This window comes from Ceratotherium simum, chromosome 13 (assembly GCF_057802395.1).
Source record: "Ceratotherium simum simum isolate JZ-2026a chromosome 13, ASM5780239v1, whole genome shotgun sequence".
Classification (NCBI taxonomy): domain Eukaryota; kingdom Metazoa; phylum Chordata; class Mammalia; order Perissodactyla; family Rhinocerotidae; genus Ceratotherium; species Ceratotherium simum.
Genome location: NC_141912.1, coordinates 43029879 through 43051437, shown reverse-complemented (window position 1 = coordinate 43051437; position 21559 = coordinate 43029879). Strand labels below are relative to the sequence as shown.

The 21559-nt window shown below is 46.5% G+C and overlaps 1 protein-coding gene across 11 annotated transcripts in view; it reads left to right on the top strand.

Annotated features, from left to right (window-relative positions):
• Window positions 1–21559, top strand: part of TRERF1 (transcriptional regulating factor 1) — a 193849-nt gene that overhangs the window by 125684 nt on the left and 46606 nt on the right. For all 11 annotated transcript variants that reach the window (XM_087438598.1, XM_087438594.1, XM_014782710.2 and 8 more), the window contains one exon: window positions 6211–6325. The gene's annotated coding sequence lies outside the window, so the exon portion shown is untranslated. The remainder of the gene's footprint in view (window positions 1–6210; window positions 6326–21559) is intronic.

Sequence of the window (21559 nt, the reverse complement as noted above, 5' to 3'; positions counted from 1 at the left end):
TCGGTTTGGGCTCCTATAACAAAATACCCCAGACCGAGTGGCTTATAAACAGAAATTTATTTCTCGCAGTTCTGGAGGCTGGAAGTCCAAGATCAGAGTGCCAGCATGGTCACGTTCTAGGGAGGGTCCTCTTCCTAGTTTATAGCTGGCACCTTCTCTTGTCCTCACACAGTGGAAGGAGCAAAGGAGCTCTCTGGGGTCTCTTTTATAAGGGCACTAATCCCATTTATGAGGGTTCCACCCTTATGACCTAATGACCTTTCCAAGCTGCCACCTCCTATTACCATCACCTTCAGGGTGATGGATTTCAGCTATGAGTTTTTGGGGGAACACAAGCATTCAGGCCATAGCTCTTACTCCCTCCATTTAGTAAGGGTAACTGAGTGGGCAGGGACAGCTTGCTCTCCGCTTGCCCTGGAAAGGCCAGATCAGCGCAGGTGACGTGCCCCCGTGAGTGAGCTCCCCCGCCCCAGTGCCCCATGGGCGAGTTTCTACAAAGCACCTCTACCTGCGGCTCGGGGCTGGCCTGGAGGGCCTGTCACAGCACTAATTGGCTTTGAACTCTCCTGTTTTAATAAAATTTAATGTGAAGTTTCGCATTCTACTGCATAGTATAGCTGGGCCTGATTTAATAAAAAAAAATTAAGGGATTTCACCCCAAATATTTAGGTGTATTTCAGGAACGCATCAGGTTAATCCTGAGGCTCTGAGGATAAGGTGGTAAACCAGGGTTAGTGGGCAGAGGAGTGTTGGGGAGGGGGCTCCATGGGGAGCCCTGAGTGAAAGGAATAGTATTCTTCTCGAACAATGAGGACTTTGTTTTCCTCTTCCGGAATTTCCTCAAATTTAATCTCGAGGGTGGAAAACAACATTTAAAGGATACATTGTATACACAAGCAAAGGGAGCAAGGTCCTACTGTAACTCCCCGGGCCACTTCAAGATTGCTCTGGGACGTAAGCCCAGCACCCATGGCCTCTGTACGTCAGCGCTTCTCAGCCTTGGCCACATATTACAACCACCTGGCAGGCTTTAAATACTTATTTAATAGGTTTGTGGTGGAACCCAGACAGCTGTGTTTTTTAAAGCTCCCCAGGTGGTTTTGATGTGCAATCAGGACTGAGAACTGCAGTGCTAGCCCATGGGACGTAATGATGAAAAAAGCAGACATTGCCCAGGCCCTAGTAGGGCTTATAGTCTGGGGAGACCAACTCGTTAATCACATAATTAATTAATTGCAACTGTGATAAGTGCTGCTGCACACATAAATTTCTAGGGGGTCAGAGAAGTCTCACTGAAGCTATAACCTGAAAGCTAACTAGACATTAATGAGTGGGGAGCTAGGAGAAAAGCATCCTAGTCAGAGGGACCAACATGTGCAAAGGTCCTGGGGTAGGAAAGAGCTTGGTGTGTGTGAAGACCTGAAAGACAAGCTGGCTGGAGCTATGAGCAAGGGAGTGGGAGGCCTAAGGAGGTTGGAGAGTGGATGGTGGCATGCCAGCTGGGTCCATCTGATACGCTCTCAGTGTTTGAGCTGCTCTGATATTGATGTGAATGGCCCAGCGTCTGTGTTCTGGAATAACCAGGTGCATGAAGGCCTGATTAAGTGGTCTGCCTATAACTAATAATGGTCTGGGCAGGAACCCCCTCCTCCAGTGCGTGAAAATTATTCTTTTCTCAACTTCTGTGGGGGTGGGAATGAGGCACCAAAAGAAGAGGAGAGATGTTTGGAGAGGGAATGGAAGTTTCTCCACATCTAAGAAGCTTCTGAAACTCCCCTAGCTGTTGGGGGATGTGTCTCACTTGGAGATTAGCTCTTCTCCTTGGCACCCTGATCCCTACATAGGAGAACTCACTTGGCAGAGCGGTTGGCCCCCAAGTGACTGGAGTCTGAGATTTCTCGGTGCATTGATTACTCTCCGCACTCTTTCTTAAATGTTCTGAGGTTAAATCTACAGATTTAATACTTCCTCCTCCTCATTTTCCTTCTCCTCCCCCTTCCTCCTTTTCCTTCTTTTTAAAATCTGTGCCAATTTCTCATTTATGGTGGGCGGCATGGAGGGAATTCTTCACACTCCATTTGGTCCTGCTTCCGGTTTCAGAAGCTCCATGGTGTATATCCTGTGTCCCTCCCCTCCCCTGGCTGAACCTCCCCACGTCTGGGTGGGATATGAGCTGTTCTTTTCATTTCAACTGCCTTGCGACTGAGAAGAACCCTTCCTCTTTGGTTTGAACCTCTCGATACCCACTTAAAGTGGTCGTTTCTATATATTAATTATTTCCCTCCCCGAGACTCTTAAATCTTCATTCCCCCCTTAACTCTAACAGCAGTGTGGAGTGTAAGGCAGCATTTGTCACTGCTAGTGCGCAGAAGGGAAACTGAGACCCAGACAGCAGTGTGGGGCGGTGGGAAGATTCTGGCCTTGCCTGGTGGCTTACTGGCTGTGGGTCCTTGGAAAGTCACACAGCCTTCCAGGGCTGTGTCCTGCCTGGTCGTTTGGGAAAGAGATAAGTAAGATTTCCATCTCCGTAAGGCGGTGTGGTAATGGAGTAAAGAGGAAGGGCTCCCCAGCTTCACGGCTCAGTTTTGTGGTCTTGGACAAGTCAGCAGGCCTCAGTTTCCTCATTTGTAAAAAGGTCTAGAAAGGCTCAGTCTAGAAGGGCCCAGCACCGTGCCCAGCCTGTATTAGCCCTTCAGGATGTAGTAGTTGTTCCATCTCCTCTACCATCGGGGACTCGGCTGTTTGTCCAAGAGAACCACAGTCATTAGTGGTGGAGCTAGAACTAGAACTCAAGTCTGCTGGCTGCAGGGCCGGAGCTCCTGGTGGAACTATCTGTAAGCACTGGGATGGCATGTGGATCCCTCTGGGGAGGCTGAGCCTGGGGCTGATGGGGTGTGACCCAGTGAGGGTCCACCCTGGCTGGAGTGGGACTTCCAGTTGGGAGCTCGCAGCATACTGGCTGGGGACCCTTGAGGACACTCACCAAGAAATGGTGAGTCATCAGGACCACTGGTCAGTGATGCCCGACCCCTGTGCTCTTGCAAAGCTGCCCTGCAGCCCTAGTACTGGCTGGGAAATCGTTTCATGGATTCCTATTGATTCTCCAGTTGAGAGAGGGGCATGGCTGTCCCCACCTCACCGGTATGTGGTAATAGCCGTGCTGCTGCTTATCTGGGGCCTGGTGGGAGCCAGCAAATGTGCTCAGTGTGGGACCTGCATTCTTGCTGATCTTCCTGAGATCCCTGCCAGGGGGCACAGCTAACCCTGTTTACAGAAGAACAAGGCCAAATGGCCAGGGAGGGGCGGGGCCCGATTTGAGCCCAGGTCTACTTGGCCCCAAAGCTCGTGTTCTGTGCCTGAAATTGTATGACCTTCCATAAAGTAACATCCACCATGAGGCTTTTCCAGCCATAATTTCATTAATAGAATGCTCGTCCACATCCCCAAACCCACACTCACCGTCAGTCTTATGTCAGCATTGACCAACTAATTTTTACCACTGGCCAGATTGGATTTAGCCAAGTGACCGCTGTTGAAAAGAAAATAGGTAAGAGTCCTAAAACTTGTTATAAAATGGGAGGGAGGGCAAGGTGGCCCCTATTCTGGATGCCTCATGCCAGCTTAGGGTGAGGGGGAATCGAGCAGATAGGCACCTTATTTTCCTGGCTTGCCCTAGGTAACTTCTTGGGTACTTTTTGAAAAACCTGTGCATCTGTAATGGTTGCCCTGAATACCACAGTGATTGAAGCTTGGTGTGAGGTTGACAACTGACTTGATCCTCATTAAGAGCCTCCTCTCACAGCGAGAACGTGCCTTGCTCCTTCTCATCACGGGACCTCTGCACAGACTATTCATTGTGCTGGCAACACCTTTTCTTTCTATCTTTCCCCTCCTGCCTTCCCTATTTGCTTCACTAATTTATTCTTAGGGCTCAGATTAAAGACTAATTCCTTAGGAAAGCACCACTGACCCTTCTCCATGCTGGATCCACCCCCTGTCAGATGCTATTATCGCGGTAGCCATACTTCTTTAGAGCACGTCACTATTATAGTTATTTCTAATTTGTTATTGTTGGCTCCCCCCACTAGACTATAAGCTCCGTGAGGAAGGCAAGGACCACATTGGTCTCAACTGTTGTGTGCCCAGTGCCTCGCACTTGCCTGGTCCATATTGGCACTCAGTCAACACTGGATGGACAAATGGATGGTTGGACAGATGGATTGAGCTAGCTAACTTCATTCCCTTTCCTTTAACTGCAGCCAATATACTCTTCTTAGCAGGGAAGGAGAATTGTAATGACCTGTTTATATGTCTCTTTTGGGCCTCTTGAGGAAGACGCCATCATGAGAACCCTAGAATCTAGCCCAGCACCTGACATGTAGTAGATGACCAATCAAAGTTGAGTATGTGGTTGTGTAAGCTTAACTCTTGCCCGTGAGACAACTGGTTCCAAGGACTCGTGCTGCTGCAGGGAGCTTGGAGAGATACTTTCCCATGTGGAGAGTAAGGATGGCAATATTTATTCATGAAAACAGAGGGAAGTACGTTCCTGCCTCCCACCCATGCCGTGGTTTGGCTTCTCGATAAGATCTGCTATTTAGGTTGCCAGTTACTGTATTGACTTATTTGTACATAAATAGTTATTCCCATAACCTTCTCTTCGCCAACATTCAGAGATAATGATATACAATCTTTGTAACATCACAGACATGGCTTCAAAAGCATTCTGTTGCTATAGGAATGTTTATGATGTGCTTATCGCTAGAATTTCATGAGCAACAAACTCCCAAATTGTAGATGATTTAGCATTCGAAGGAAGGAATGAGAGTGTATGTGTGTTTGCATTAAAAAAAAAAAAGACTTTGAAAGGGAAGTTTTTCTTCAACAGAGTTATCTTCTTCTAAAGTTTAAAATAGGAACTACTTAAAAGCTGAGAGTTTAGAGGAATGAGCACTTTCTGTTAAACATTCAAATGGGTGAAAATGACTTGTAATCTCTCCCTCAAGTATTAAGGCAATAGGCATTTAAAGGCTTTTTTTGGAGCTGGCTGTCACAGACAAAGGATTTCTCAATTTAAAAAAAAAAAATGACTTTTATAGCATTAAATAGTAGGAATGAACACCAGCAGCCCTCATGACATTTTGGAAATGATTTATTTTCTGAAATATCCCAGTCCATTTTCATAGGTGACACTTTGTTCTTCCCATTCAGGGTGGTAGCTTCACCTGCGGTTGCCATAGTGGGTGTGGAAGTTCGGGATGGAGCAGGACAGGGCTCCAGGCACAAATTTGGACCAGGTTGCATGAGCCTCATTCTCTGTTACCTGAACCAGCAAGTTGGTGCCACCACTTCTGTCCAGACACCCCGAAGCCACACTTTCCCAAAGTCCCTGCTGTGGCTCTCTCCTTCCTGGACAGACACTCTCTGAACTCTAGACCAGAGGGCGAATTTGGTGTCATTTTTATTTCTAGCCACCCTCTCTGAACCAAGAGATCGGCTAGACATCTTAGGGAAGTTGCACTCTGTATAAACTTTACTCAGTGTGGTTGGTGGAATGGTGCTGGTCTGCAAACTGCTTACCGGTGGTCCACAAGATAAGTACAGAAATGGAGAGTAAGCACTTAGAAACTTTCTTACCAATTTGACAGAGTCATCTATGAATCAAATAATGAAAAAATAGGCTTGCCCTTTGTATACATATTTTTTCATTTCATTTTTCTAGCAGTTCATTTTTGTTATATTTTCTAAAAGTATTATCTGTGATGGATTGGAAATTGAAACAAAAACAGAGACAACTGGTTCTTCATCACAGATAGTTCGAGCAGCCCTGGCTGTGTAGCACTTGTAAGCTGCCTTTGCACCCCTGTGGGACAGGTAGGTTGTTGAGTGAATTTTGGGAAACCACAGCACTTACCCAATTATACTGTAATGAAACACGTGTTCATCTCTCTCTCTCGTTAGACTGTTTCTTGAGAGCAGCGACTGCGTCTAATTCATCTTTGTGGCCTCATTCCTAAGAGCCCTGCCTGGCACATTGTAGGGCGTGGGAAACATTTGTCCCATGCATGCCTGCCTGCGCCCCAATGACATGAGAGTGGGTGAGGCCAGCCTCGGGAACTCCTGGGGCTTCTGGATAGTGTCCTCTGCAGGCTGGTGATGGAGAGCTAGAGGCGAACGATGAAGTGACCCTTCCTTCTCTTTTTCCCACAGAACCAGGTCTCCTCTTCCCACCTGCCCAGCAGCATGAGAGCAGCATGACTGGCCAGCCGCAGGAGAAGCCCCCAGAGCCAGGCCCCCAACTCAACCATCTGCTGCGGAGGTCAAGGTGAGCTTGCTTTCCTTCTCCTGGAAGGTTTAGGAATTTTTATTTTAACTAATTCTATATGCTTTTTTAATCTCTCATCACGTGCTGGAAAAATGGGGTTTACTGGGGCATGGGTAGACTTGGAAAGTGCATGTCTGCTTAAGGAGGCCAAATGTACTCTTTTCAGTTCGTGGAGAGGCTGATGGTGGAGCAGGAAGGACACTGAATTGAGTTGCTGAGGACTGAAGCTCTTGTTATTCCTCCAGCACCTCCTGAATCTTGGGACCTTTCAGGGATTGAGTATCCAGGGAATTGGGGGTAAAGGAATCTCTGGAATAGGATGGAATTTGAAGGATGGTCAGTCCATGGTCTGGGACTCCCAGGACATCCCGGACAGAGACTCCTGTCCCATACGGGGTGGTAAGGGGCCTTAGAGGATCAGCCAGGCCAATTCCCAGCCAACGCTGAACAGTGAATTGTTAGAAAATTCTTCCTAATCTTGGGACAAATTCTGCCTCTTTGTAAGTTCTGTCTGCTCTTCTCTGCTCTGCCGTTTGGAACCATCAAGACTGGGTTGTCAAAGACTCTTCAACATGACTCTCTCTTCAGATTTGAAGATGGCCGTCATGACTCTGCTTTTGTTTTTTGTATAAATTATCCCTCCATGTTGGAAAGGACTTCATTACATCCATTACAGCCCTGCCAGTTGCTCACTCAACCTGTGCCATCCTCAACAGAGAATCCCTCATTCACTGCTCATTCTTCAGTGCATATGAAGAGCCTCCTTCGTGACAGTCACCGTGCTAGACTCTGGAGATACGTCAATGATCAAGAAAGATGGGGTCTCTGTCTTTTTTAAGACAAAATAGGTTTGGATCTTGAGAGAGAGTTTGAAATAAGCATTGAACCACTTCTGTGTGCTCTTTTTTTATATTTCATCTCTTTTCAACTTTTTTCTTATTTGTTCCATGAGTGCTTGAAAAAATGTGTTTTCTCTAATTTTTGGATATAGTTTTCTATATAAGATCATTGAAATGAGTTAGTTCGTTGTGCTGTTCAAATCATCTATAATATGTCCTTTTCTGTTTTTGTCTAATTAATCTATCAATTATTGAGAGAAATGTGTTAAAAAATCTCCCACTGGATTTGTCCATTTCTCCTTCTGGTGCTGAAATTTTTGCTTTATGTATTTTAAGGGAATGCTATTTGGTGCATAGATATTTAGAACAGGTATATCTTATTGATGAATTGAGATTCATTTCTACCATCTTTATATACTTTGAATTTTTTTGTACTCTTTCTTTTTGGTTGAAGTGTTGTTTTTCTCCCTCATTCCATTTTCCATCTTCTTATTTGGAAGTTATATGCTTCATATCTATTCTTTCAGTAGTTACCCCAGTGATTTTAACAGGCATACTTAACAAAGTCTAAAAGTAATCAGTGTCTTTACCTTCCTCCCAGACAATACAAGAACCCTAAACTGGTTTAATTCTAACCACTGCCTCTCCTAATTTATATACAAATTTCCTCTGTTTTCATTCTATCCTGTTTTTTCCCCACGTTAGACGTCATTGTTTTATACAGTAAGTATGTGTACAGATTTACCCACAGACTTATCAATATCTTTTTTCACCATCCTTTCATGAATCTGAGATCATTTGCTTTCTGCCTAAAATAAATCCTTTAGCGTTATCCAGTAGTGAGAGTCTGTTGCTGGTGAACTTGCGTGTTTTTTCTGTCTGGGTTTGGTTTGGTTTTTGTTGACTCGAAAATGTCTTTGTTTTGCTCACAGTTTTGAAAGGTAGCTTTACTGGATATGTTCTCTTGGGTCATTGAAGCCATTATTCCACTACCTCTGGCTCTGAATGTGGCTGTTGAGAAGCTGGCTATCAATCTAATTGCTGTTTCTTTATAAGTGACCTGGCATTTCTCTCTGGTTATGTTCAAGATAGCATCGTTTTCTTTGGTCGCCTCCAGCTTCATTGTCATGTAACTAGGTGTAAATTTCTCTGTCTTTATTCTGCTTGGGTTTTGTGGGGATTCCTACAGCTAAAGATGGTTGTTTTTCAACAATGCTGGAAAATTCTCACCCTTTTAGTTCTTTGAATATTGCCTCTTTCCCATTCTCTCTCATATCTCCTCTGGAACTCGAGGTAGACATATGGTAGACCTTCTCATTCTCTTCTCTGTATCTCTTTAATCTCTGTTTCGTATTTTTCATCTCTTTGTCCCTGTGCTGAACCCTGAATAATTTCTTCAAATCTGTCTTCCATTTAACTAATTTATTCTGTGTCTCAAATGCTGTTGAATCCATCCACTGAATTTTTTTCCTTTCAGTTCCTTTATTTATCATTTCTTGAAGTTCTGGTCCATTATTTTTCAAATCTGCTTGGTGATTTTCTGATCCCTTATTTCTTGCTCATGTTTGCAAACTTCTTTTTTTATTTCTTTAATATATTGAAGTGGCTGTTTAGACATTGTAGAATTTCATGTCTGGTAATTCCAGAATCCGAAATCTTTGCAGGTCTGATTCTGCCATCTGTTGTTTTTGCTGGCTAGTACTCACAGGGCCTTGTTTTCTTGTTGTTATTTTCTGTGAGCTGCTCCTTTTCCCTGGAACTTTATCTTTGGGAATTATTTGAGGTGTGGACTGAAGCTAATTTTCCCAGAGAAGATTTGCGTTAACTTCTGCTAGTTGTCTGGGAGCACTACCAGCCAAAAATCATTTTACATTAATTTTCTCCCTAAAGCTTTTCCAGCTACATAAGTAGCATGAATTCAAACTGCAAACCTGTGTGAGGTCCAGCTTATGGTTACAAATGTTCAGGAGAGCATCCCACCCCCCACCCCCATTCTATCCAGCCCAAGCTCAGGTTTCCTTGCAGTCCCCTTCTGTGCTGTGGGTCTATTTCTCATTCATTGAGGGTGGAGCCTTTTGGAGTCCCAACTTTATGGAGGAACTAGGCTTTTTCTCCTGTTTTCTAAACCCTGTGCAGCTCTCATGGGAAACTTAGAATCTCTGGGGGTCAGCAGGAACCCTTAGGGCAGAAGCCAGCTTTGCTTCTAGCTTACCTCCCAAGGTTCCTGCTTTTGGTTTTGGTTTTGGTCTTCGAAGAATCCTTCCATTTATACCAGCTCAGCAATGTGTATACAATTTTTATATTTTAAATTTTATCCAGCATATTAGTTGTTTCAGTGGGGAAGGTCGTGTATCTGGTCTGCCATATTGCCAGAAAGTATATCTTCTTTCTTCTCCGCCATAGCCCTGGGGGGCAGGAATGACTATCCCTTGTTGACGGAAGAGTGAAGCGAGGGGCAGAGAGGACATGTAACTGGCTGCAGTCACAGGGCTAGCGGATCACAGACCAGAAAGTAGTACGTCCCTCTCCTATCCACTTGTCCCACCTTCCCTCTCCCCAAAATAACCGTTGACCGTTTTTTCAGGATTAGCTTTATACTCACAAAGGATATGAGCTCCTACCAGAATGCTTTAAATAGCTAGGCAGCTTTGTAAAATTTGTTTATGAATCTATTGTTTATCTTCCTTGAGAGAGGAAATGGCTTCTGCATATTTTGTGGCTTGTTTCTCCAGCGGTCACCAACAACTTGCTTGCTTCAATCCCACTTCTCAAAGGCCTCCTGGACCCAAAGCCAGACCCCGTGTGCGCCTCATCCAGACCCCAGCTTCCTCTCCTCTTCATGCCACTCTCTCCTTCTTCTCACATTCCCCCCTTCCCTGTGCCTCCCCCCGCCCGCATCCTTCCTGCTATTGGTTTTTCTGTCTCCTGGTGGTGTGCCTTTCGTCAGAGGGGAGGCTGCAGAGCCCAGTGGTTAGGTATTTTGGGCTTTAGGGGGGCAGGGAGAAAGAGCTGAGTTTGAACCTAGCTCTGCCACTTACTAGCTTAGTCTCTCTGAGCTGTTTCTTCATCTGTGACATGGGGTCAATGGATGGTGCTGCTCAAGGACCAAGTGAGACGATGCACTTGGAGCTTGTACCACGAGCTTGGGGCATCACAGCACTTGGTCCACGCTAGTCAGTGTTGTTATGACTGAGAACAGGCCTGTGCCCTTGTTCAGTGATGCTCTTAAGATGACAGAGCTGGTTTATGAAATGTGACAACAACGGAGGCAGAAATCCAGGGTCAGTGTGAGATGCCCAGCCTCACTATTATGTTCTTCAAACTGAGGCGTTTTTAAAAATAATCTGAGGGAAAACAGAACACACTGGTCTGGCCAATGTTTGGAGAGCATATAAACCAGGGGTTCTGAAAATGGGGCACCCCAGCATCTCGGCTCTCCCTGTAAGCCATTCCCTCTGTCGTGGAGCCATGAGGGGGCTAGAGCCTTGTGATACCACGCACTGGGGAGTGTTCCCTTGTGGGGCCCCCAGGCCAAGGGATGGCACAACTGCTCTGCTGGACACATGTCCTGCAGAGGCCCGACCAGTGGTCTTCACTGTCCATTTTACTTCCATTCTTATAGCTGACATAACACTTTTTATATCACACACTCCCTTCTAGTAAATGGCTTTATATTACTCTCAGATTTGTATCACTTCCTGATTTGATATCTATCAGGCAACAACTTTTTTCAACACCTGCTATTTGTAGTGACTCTGGGCTATGTACAGTGGGCAAGTGGTAGAAAAAAACAGCACAGCATAGAGTTGCTGCGACCTAAAACTGCTCTAAAAAATAAAGTCTATTACTTTAAAAAGACTTTATGACCCAAAAATGCATAAAGGATAAACTATTTCATAAGCTTGGGTGTCAGGTATTCAGAGTGGGTTTCCAAGGGGGATAGCACTGTGCTCTCGAGTGGTCAGGAAAGGCTTCCTGGGGAAGGCTGGAGGAGGCAGATTGGAGCTGACTCTGTAGAGCAGGTAGGGTAAGGTGGCTGGAAAAGGAACTCATACATCCTGGGTGTAGAAGTGGTATGAACTGAGACATAGAGACGGGCGTCTTCATGAGGCAGTGAGACCCAGCATGGTGCTGCTATCCCCACAGATGGCCGCCTGGCCCCTCCTGGGCAGCCACCCGGCAGACCCAGCAGGCAGGTCTTCAGCGTACTATTAGCATATAAAAAGCCCTAAGAAGTCCTGCAGTTAGTGTTTGACTGTGTGTCACCAGGATCCCCAGGAGTGTTTGACCACTCATGGCCAATGAACATGGTGGTCTTGAATGGATTTGCGTTTGCCTTTTTGTCTCTCTAGCAAATGCTTCAGTTCACTCTTGGCCACCAACTCACTTTTGTAAAACAGAGATTGGCAACTTTCTTTAAAAAATTTAGTCTGTGAATACCAAAAAATGGTTTGGAGTCAACTACTTGTCTTTTTTTCCAAGTGTTGCTCAAATACCTAGAAAGGTGAGAGTTTCTAGGAGCCTGAGCATCTGTGTTGCTGGAGTTAGGGGGGGGCTGCTTTGTTCTCCAAGACGATGTTGACATTCTCCCAGCTGAGGGGCCAGGCCCAACATCCCCCACCCCGCCTGCAAACCTCAAGTCTATTAACAGCTTCTCTCCTGATAATGATTCATGCTTCCTGTCCCTCCTCCATTCTGGTTACTTAGAGCTGTGAGCCAAGACTGATTACTTACACCATCCAACTGGCCTAGCCCGTGGGGAGCTCAACTGGTAGATTAAATATTCTTCATCGGGTGACACTCCAGCTTGAGTTCTCCTTGTGAGCCAAGCCCTGCACAATGAAACAAGGGGTTGTCCTAGATGCAGATGTGGAGACCATTTCCTGAAGCAGGAAGTCGGGACACATCATGTCCAGGGCTATCGGAGGAGTTTGGGGGTCCAAGGTTACCGTGGGCATAGAGACAGGAGGCGCCCCAGGCAAAGTACTCGTATGCTTGTAGTGCCACATAAAAGCCAATGGAAACATGTTATAACCTGAATCTTTAAGTACTGCTCTGGAGATTGACCATCAGGTCCTTCCCACTGTTGCACCCAGTGCGTTCTCCTTTCTAAAAATATTTTAATGATCTTTATTATACTAGTCATATAGATTATTCTATTTTTTAAAAATTAAAACACTATAGCTAGAGCTTAAGTCTGCTCTGATACCCTCCCCCACTCACTCTCTTCCTTTTTCTAAAAGATGGCAGAAATCCAGGTGTCCTGACTCCCAGCTCTCTTTCCCCCTCGGTAGGCTGGGATCCTTAGGGATCCGGTGTCAGTGGTGGGAAACTCTACTGCCTCAATATCCTGGCTCAGGATTGTTGCGTGTCCCTGGGACAGGCAGGGTCTGGGGAGGTTCGTCCAGCTGAGCCTTTGCAGGTCAGAGCCAGAGGGACCTCCCTGCAGCCCATGGGGTTCAACCTCCTCATTCTGCGGAAGCTGAGTCTGAGGTGCAGGGAGGGGAAGTCATTGCCCAACAAGGTCACAGGGCCGGTCTCCTTTTCTGTTTGGTCCGGGTTATCTTTATATTGGGTTTGCATTTCCTGAATACGCAGCAACCCGGTGGGGGCTGGGGCTGGGGCTGGAGGGCAGGGGAAGTGGGCTTAAAAGAACCCCGTCTGAGAATGTTTAAATTTCCTGTGAGTGTCCCGTGAAGAGGGAGATAATCTGTGTGCACATAATCGGGAGGAGAGGGGGAGACTTGGTCTAGGTCCAGAAGACCCAGAGTGGAGGGGAAAACGAGGAGGACAGAATGAGAGCTATTCAGAGACGGCTGTGACATTTTTATCGATGGACTAGAAATAAATAGGAGACTGTTTCTTTGCGCTTCCATGATGCCTTCTTGTTTGTATTTTTGGAGAACACTCAAGTCACATGGAGGCTCTCGTCTCGTTTTGCTCAAAGTGGTTTTGTGGTCTCTCAGGGGCTCTTTGGCCTGAGACCAGAGGCTCCGGCTCTCCTCTCCCTCAGGTTTGCTTCTTGCCGGCACGTGTGATCCTGTGGAAATCTCTTCCTCCCTCAGAGCTTCCCTAGCTTAGCTTAAAATAGGAATACAAGCTCCTGCTGGGTCTGCTTCACAGAAAAATAATGGGTGTCAGAGTGCCCTCAAAATGTTGAAGGTTAGGTTGGCCTCACTTTTCTTCTCGTTGTCTACCTTGGCGTGAACTCTGAGGCAGTTAGGAGCTTACGCCAAGGAAGGTCTCGTTTGCCCGTCAGACGAGGTGGCAGATGGAGGCCACCAAGGCCACCCCAGGCCTGCTTCCTTGGGACAGCCCTGCCAGACAGTGTGTCCCAACTTCCTCAGAGAGGGCCGTTGTTTAAGCAGCCCGAGAGGCTGTAACTAAAAGTAAGGAAAGTACAGATATGGACAGAGTTACTGCCAATTTCCTGGAATCTGAGAGCTGGGGGCCCTCTTGAAACAGGAAAGGAAGTAGACTATCTCCTTATCTGGTATCACGGAGGGAATGAAATGACTCTTTCCGGGTAACTGGGACGTACCCCTTTAAGCTTTTTTCTTTAATGATAACCAGAGATATTCTTAAGCTGTAGATGGCCACTAAATAATTACTTCTCTTTTCCTCTCCTGGGGTCTTGAACTGCTTGAGAGCTGGGACCCCGGAGAGCAGACCACCTCCTTCGTTACCAGTAACCACGTTGGAGACCTCGGCCTGACCCGTGGCCATGCTCTGAGTCCCTCTTAGGCACCTCCTGAGTTGCACTGACCGATGAAGAACTGCAGGCCTCTCTTGCAGGGGCTGAGCTGCCCCAGAGAACTTCCTTCAACAATGAACGAGCAGGTCACATGAGCATCTACATTCTTCGGTTCATTTCTCTGCCTAGAGAACAATACAGTAAATGTACTTTCGCCTTTGCACGATGTCTCTGGGTCGTCATTATGGAGAACAGTGACTGTACCCTAGTGCAATAGTGCTTTCAGGGGGAGTCAGGGTGAGTGAGGCTGTTGGTCCCTACACCAAAGGGGATGGTTTTTCTCTCTTCCTGATCGTGTCCACTTCTGCCAGTTCCTGCCCCTGAGCACCAGTCTGCTAACTGAAACAAAGGGAGGGCTGAAGGTTGCCCAGGAAACAGATAACCAAACCGATTCAATCACGACTGAGTCATTGAGCCTGATCTAAACTGTACCCAAGTCAAAACAAAACAACAGAAACCCCACCCTGGGTGGCAAGATGCCGAGAGTCCTCACTGGGTGCCACGCATGTCCTGTACATTCTCCTGTTTAATCTTCACCAAAAAACCGGGAACAATAGGCATTCTTATTCCTTTTTTATAGAAGTCAAAACTGAGGCTCTAAAAAAAGGGGGGAGGGGTTTAGCTCGGCCTGCCGGGTGACTCACTCACTCACTTGGCAGCAGTGGAAGAGTAAGATTTGAACTCTGGACTGTTCACTCCCAATCCACTGCTCTTGGTAATTCTATGAGGACACTGCCTCCACATAACCCATTTGTTCCTCTCCAGTGAGAAGTTCCTGATGAGTAAAGGAATGTTCCAGATCGCTGGAGCTTAGCTCTTTAAGCCTAGAAATAGAACGCTTTTTGGGTGTAAAATGGTTCAGCTTCTTTTTCATACTTCCAAGTTCATGGCTGTGTGCTAGAGGGTTGAGGGTTGCGAGGAGCTAGTGGCCGGATTCCCGGGGCGTGTCTACACTATGGCGTCAACTAGCTCTCCTCGAGTCCTCAGCAGCCAAGGAGAAAGCTGGAAGAATCCAACCAGGGGGAAGTAGCTTCATGCTAATCAGATCCGCGTGGGGGAACAAGGGATGCTGCAGAAGATCGGAGGAAGCCTCGTGCTTTGGCTTTGGAGGGTTGGAGGTCTAGCCCTGTCGCTGATTGTGTGGGGCAGATCATCCTCTGCATGTGAATTTCCTCTTTTAAACAGAGAAAACGATTCTGACCTCACAGATTGGTAGTGGGGACCAAATAAAATAGTGTATGTACAGTGCTTTCCGGAATGTTCCTATTGGCCACGAGGACATGCACACCCTCCCATGAACTCATCAGTGTCCCTATCAGAGACTCCCCCTTGGGCCAGAGGACTCGTGGCCGTGGCCCAGGGAGACTGGCCTGCTCTGAGCTCCACTGACATCAGGCAAACATACCCTGGTCACCAAGGCAGGTCACTGCACATCTCAGCATTGACCTCCTCGTCCCCTGGCTGTTAGAGAGATGGAGCCATGAGCTTTTTACTCTTCTGCTCAAAACAAGGAAAGAGAAAGAAAGAAAAGAAGGAGGAAAAAATTTGATTTTCTTTAACCTGTGGCTTTTTTTCTGTTCTCCCTCCTTGCTGTGAGTGGGATTGCCACAACTTTTTTTATTTAATTTAAAAAAATGATGTTCTGGGTGATGGAACATAATATTTAGACATGTTGAACTGACAGCTGATGGGTGTGTTGTCAGTACACCATCACCACAAATCATGTGCCAGGGGTTGGTGGGGAGGAGATTTGTGTGTAAATGTGTGTGTGCGAGCGCACACTTGGATGATTTAAAGTGATTGGGGAGGGTCCAGTGACCCTTATCAAGAGCAGCTCCTGTGGAAGGTTAGCCACAGGATGTGGTCGGCCCTTCAGAGGGGGAGAGGGAAGTTGGCTTCCACTGTGGATTGAGGGCATCTTCTCTGTGTTAGCCTGTGGAAGCCAAAGGTCTCCCCTTCCTCCCTCCCTCCCTTCCTGTCTCATGTCCTTAGCACCCAGTGGGTGCCTTGTTTATGCTGACCCCTGAAGACAGAGTTGAAGAGGTCCCAGTCTGATGGCGGAGGCAGATTAAGCAGTTGGGAACAGTGTGCTAGGTGGTGTATATTGCAGACTGAGTACTGGACCCGTTCTCGTGAGCTCTCTTGGCATTCTTCCTCATGTCCCTGGTGTCACTTACCGCCTGTTGTCAGGGGACTCACAAACCTCTCTGAGCCTTGGAGCCCTCGGTCCCCTGCCTTGGTGACAGCTCCTGTTTTAGGTCTCAAAGTGAAACTGAACTTTGGCAGTGCTCCCTGTCTTCACGGGTGCCAACCTGACATCTAGGCGTCATCTTGACACGACCACCTCCTGCACCCCATGCCCATCCTGTCACCACGTCTGTCAGGTTCATGCCAAAATGCCCCTCCATCACCACCCGCATCCAAGCTGCCTGGCCTCGACCATCACAAAGCTAAGTCACCCCATATCCTCACTCACCCTACTCCAGTCCATTGTCTGAACCAGAGGTCCACAAACTACAGTTGCCAAGGATCACTTACCTGATCCAGCCACTGCCTGATTTATATGGCCCCTGAGCTTAAAATGGCATGTACATATGAACATTTGATGATATGGGAACACTGACTTTGGGCCCCAATTAAGCAAAATGTTATCCCTCCAAAAAATATTTCCTTTCTTCTTATTAGTAGATCTGTATTACAAAAGAATTGTACTCAATTATTATTATATTTTGAGTTTCCTGAAAAAATTGGTAGAAATATCTTTTTGTCTTATTATGTAAGACAAAGTTTTATGTAAGTGATGTATGAGTCTGTGTCATAGCCTCGGTTTTGCCATCTGGCCTCAAAGCTTAGAATATATACTGTCTAGCCCTTTATAGAAAAAGTTTGTTGGCCTCTGGTCTACACTGTGGCCTTTTCCAGAGGGAAATCTGATCAGTCATGTGTCTTGCACAGACACACACACACACACACACACACACACCCTGCTCAAAATACTTCAATTGTTCTCCATTACTCTTAAAATAAAGATAAACTCCTTATCTTTAAGAACCTTGGGTGGTCTGGCCCCTCCCCCCTCATCCTCCTTGGTCTTCCATTCCAGCCACTCTGGCCTTCGTTTAGTTCCTTGTGTCCACCACATTCCCACCTGCCACAGGGCCTTTGCCTGTACTGTCCTCGACTCTGTCTGGAACGCAGCCTTCCACACCCTATTTTCCTTGTTTAAGCCCTCTCATCCTTCAGATCACAGCATCACTGTGACTTCCTCAGAGGATCCTTCCCTGACCTTTCTGCTGAGGTCACAGCCCTTTATTGTAGCCACTCATCGTAGTCGTAGGATTACATTTGTCTGTCTGACCTCCCGCCTGCAGACTGAAAGCCGTGTATGAGAGCTGACACCATGTCATGGACCACCTCCGTGATCTCCACGGTGCCTGCTACATAGGGGGCACTCAGTAAATATTTTATTACAACGAATGGCTGAGAATTCGGGAAGGTTTCATAAAAGATGTTAAGTTTTGAACAAGAACTTGTAGGCTGAGAAGATAATGAGAGAAAGAGATTTCAGGCAGAGGGACCAGCATTCTGGAAACTCCGTAGCTCTGTAGGTCAAGTGCTCGAGGTTTGTATGGTGAATGGTTGGGTAAATCATTGGAAAGGTAGGTGAAGCCAAACTGTGAGGGGCCTCAGGTGCCAAGCTGAGCTGTCTGGACCCTTCTCCTGCTGGTGAAGGGAGCATTGGAGGTTTTAAGCAGAAGGGTGGCACAGACAGGGCTGCTAGGTGTGAAGTGGGCTCGAGGGGGCGAGGCCAGCCATGAAGAGACTGTATCATAGAGAGGGCAGTGGGAATGAGAGGAGAAGATGGCCCAGGAAATGCTGTGGAGGAGAGGCCGACAGGAGTTGATAGCCTGTTGGGAGTGAGGGAGGTCGGGGGAGGTGGGCTCTTGGGGTCCCAGGCTTCCGAGTCAGGTTCCTCCAGTGTTTAAGATGAGTGAAGAGGACAGAGTTAGGGCAGGGGTGGAGGGGTGAAAGTTTGTTCGGGGGCCGGGAAGCAGAGCAGGTAAAGGCCTGCAGCCTCCCTTCTTTCTGTGAAGCCGGGTCAGGGTCGTCTGCTGAGGCCAAGGCCTTTTGGGTTTAGGTCATGGACTTGGGCCTCTTCCCCCTTTTTCAGCAGAGGGCGCCACATCGTCCGTAAACTTTTAGGGGGATTCACCTCAGCCAGGAGCATCTGGGGGCTCACCCTGGGGATTTAAAGCCAAACAGCCCCTCGGGGTTAATAGGGCGCTTAAAGAGATCTCACAGACCTGCCTTTCCTCATCCTTTTCCTAAAATGCGATGTCTAAACGTCAGCTTTGTCAGAAATCCTACCTTGAAGGCCTTTGACAAAAAAGGTCCGCTCACTTCCGAAAATGTTTGCTGAGGGCCTGCGCCACCCCAGCTCTGCTCTCAGCACTGCGGGGAACCCAGCTCCCTGCCCCCAGAGAGTCTGTGCCTGACCCGTAGACACATGACTAACACGTGAAACGCACAAACAGTGCAGGGAGGCATAATTCGGCGACATCATGTGTTTTCGTGGTGTATTCAAGTTCGCAAGGCATATTCACACGCGGGAGAAGCTGTCTTGACCCAACTTCTACCAACTTCTACCCAACTTCTTCTCCCACAGCTCCCCAGACTCCACACACGTAGCCCCCACTCCTACAAACGTCCCGGGCTGAGCGAGCGCCAGCTGTGTTCTGAAACCTGCTTATGCCCATTGTAGTTGTTATTGTGATTGCATAAATTAATTAAATGTGATAGAAGCTGATGACCTATGAATGCAAAAAGGAAAGAAATGCAGCTCTATGAAAAGTAAACTGGAGGCTTTGGAAAGAATATATCAGAGCAGGGCACCAACGAGAAAATTGCTGCCAAGTTAGGTGTGAGCAAGACAGTTGTTGAAGACCGGCACTAGAGGGAGAGAGAAGATGAGCACGGCGGAGGATTCGGCACCACGGTTCCTTTACGCGTGTCCTCTACTTCTGCTCCTCTTTACAGAAACAAAAATGAAAAATGATAGATTATGCATTTTGGGATGGTTTATGCAAAAAGACAGATGCAGAGCTCTATTCAACAGACCTGTGAGCAAAGAAAAGGCCTGTACCCTGCCTCAACATTAGTAAGATATTTGTGTTTTAAGTTAAAATAAAGTTTTAAGGCAGGAATGCACTGCTTTTAAGTGTACATGCATATTTTTTCACTGTTTTATTACATCTGTTTATTTTTTGAAGAACTAATAGCTTCCCATGGGTCAATAATTTAGAAAAATATAAAAAGCTGTAAAATGAAGAGTATCTTTCCTACTCTTCTTCCCTTTCAGCCCAGAGACACCGCCTCCCCACAGACAACTATTACTAGTTCCTTGGATCCTTCTAGATTTTCTTTATGGACAAAAAGCAGCTATGAAAATACAGTTGATCCTCATTATTCAGGGATTTCGTATTCGCAAATTCTCCTACTCTCTAAAATGTATGTGTAACCCCAAAATCAATACTCAGGGCGCTTTCAAAGTCATTGGCGGACATGCACAGAGCTATGACAAATTTGAGTCGCCCAACGCACGTTCCCAGCTCAGGTTGATCGAGGCGATGCTCTGCCTTCTTGTTTTGGCTCTCATGCTGTAAACAAGTGTCCTTTGCACCGTCTATTTAGTGCCGCATTTTTCCACATTTTCGCACTTTTTGTTGATTTCATGTTTAAAATGGCCCCCATGTAGTGCTGAAGCGCCCTTAAGTGTAAGAAGGCTATGATGTGCCTTACAGAGAAAACATGTGTTAGATAAGCTTCGTTCAGACATAAATTATAGAGCTGTTGGCCATGAGCTCAAGGTTAATGAATCAACAATATATTAAATAAGATATCTTTAAACAGAAACACACATAAAACAAGGTAATGTATTTTTTTTTTTAAATAACAAGGTTATGTATTGATTGGTTGATGAAAATGTGACCAGAGGCTCACGGGAACCTAACCTAGTATTTTCCCCCAGAAGCAGTGGTACATTGTTCACTAATTCAGTGTTCATGGTGACATTATAAAACATACTACTGTTAATAATGAGAATCAACTGTTTACATACATACATACATATGTACATTCTGTTTTAACTTCAGAGATCTTTTCATATCAGTTCATAGAGTTTCTTTGTTCTTTTTAACAGCTGCATAGTATTCCATCATATGGTTATTCCATAATTCTCTTTAACCAATCTCTTATTGATAGGCATTTGGGATGTTTTCAGTCTTTGGCTATTCAGACAATACTGCAGTGTATACACTTGTTTATAGATCATTTGTATGTGTCATTTGTTATAAGTCTCTGCTGTAACCAACTTACTAGAAAGGGAATTCTGAAATCCTGGGTGTGTATCCTAAAGAAATTCTCACAGAGGTTCATAAGGGGACACATTTGAGAATGTTCATCACAGGGTGTCATTGAGAGGTTGACAAGATAGTAGAGTGTGATGGATGCACGTTCCCACCTGGTGTGGTTATTTGAGGGGCACATGGAGGACTGGGCACCGTGCCTGGCCTGAGGTTAGCGTGCAATATATGTTAGCCATCATCCTCATTCCTCCTTCCCGTTTGCTCAGCAGCATCTTAGTCCAGCTCATCAGCAGAGCACTGGGCGTCTTTCCCACTGCTTTCCTGACAGCAGTCTATCCCTCTGTAGTCCTTCTCCACACAGGGCTGGAGGATGCCCAAGCAGTGTTGGGGGACATTCTCGTGTTGGTGTCCTAAGCTTAACTCTGGACCACATTGGCTCTTTGAGAAGGGGATTTACTCTTTCACCTCCTAATCTTTCCCCAGGCCCACAGGGTTGATGTTTGACCAACTTGGTTGCTGCGTTCCATAAACATTGAGTGAATCCACTTTGGGCCAGACACTGCTCGTGGCACAGTGCGAAAAGGAGGGAAAGACATTAAAACAGAAGTATTAAGACGTAATTCTACTCCTATAGAACTTAAAATCTAGTATTGGCTGAAAAATAGAGCACCCAAGGTGACTGGCCTGGTGAAGTAATGTTTCCAACGAATAGAAGGATGCATGTGTGGGCCTGTAAAACCTGTAGGTAGGGTCTGGTCCTCGCACTCTCCCTAAGGCCCCAGGCTCCGGAACCCCATGTCTACCCTCTCCTTCCAGCTTCAGGGGCCCCTGGTGGATGTGTCACTTGAGCCCTCTGATGTCGTAGCAGCAAAGGGAAGTTGTTTTGGCAAGAAATTGGGACAGCGAGATAACGGGGGCCAGTGACCAACAGGATATCTGTCTTGAGCAAGTCCAGACAGGTTTGGGGGCTTCCCATGGGGGATGTAAAGGATTACCAGAGGAGGGAGCAAACTCGGCAAAGGGCAATATACCCTCTTGATTCCCTGAGCCCTCTCAGTGTCCGTGTGGTAGACAGAAGCCAACTTTGGTGATCCTGCCCGTCCGCACACAAAACTCCTAACAGCAGGAATGTCAAGTGAGGGGGCTTGAAGGGAATGTTCACTTCCAACTTTATTCTGTACTCCTTGAATTCTCAGAAGCATGTGTAAATTAAAGCTTACAGTTTTTCTTGATCTTGGCATGCTGTGAGTTGGAACAAGACCGTCCTGAGAAAATT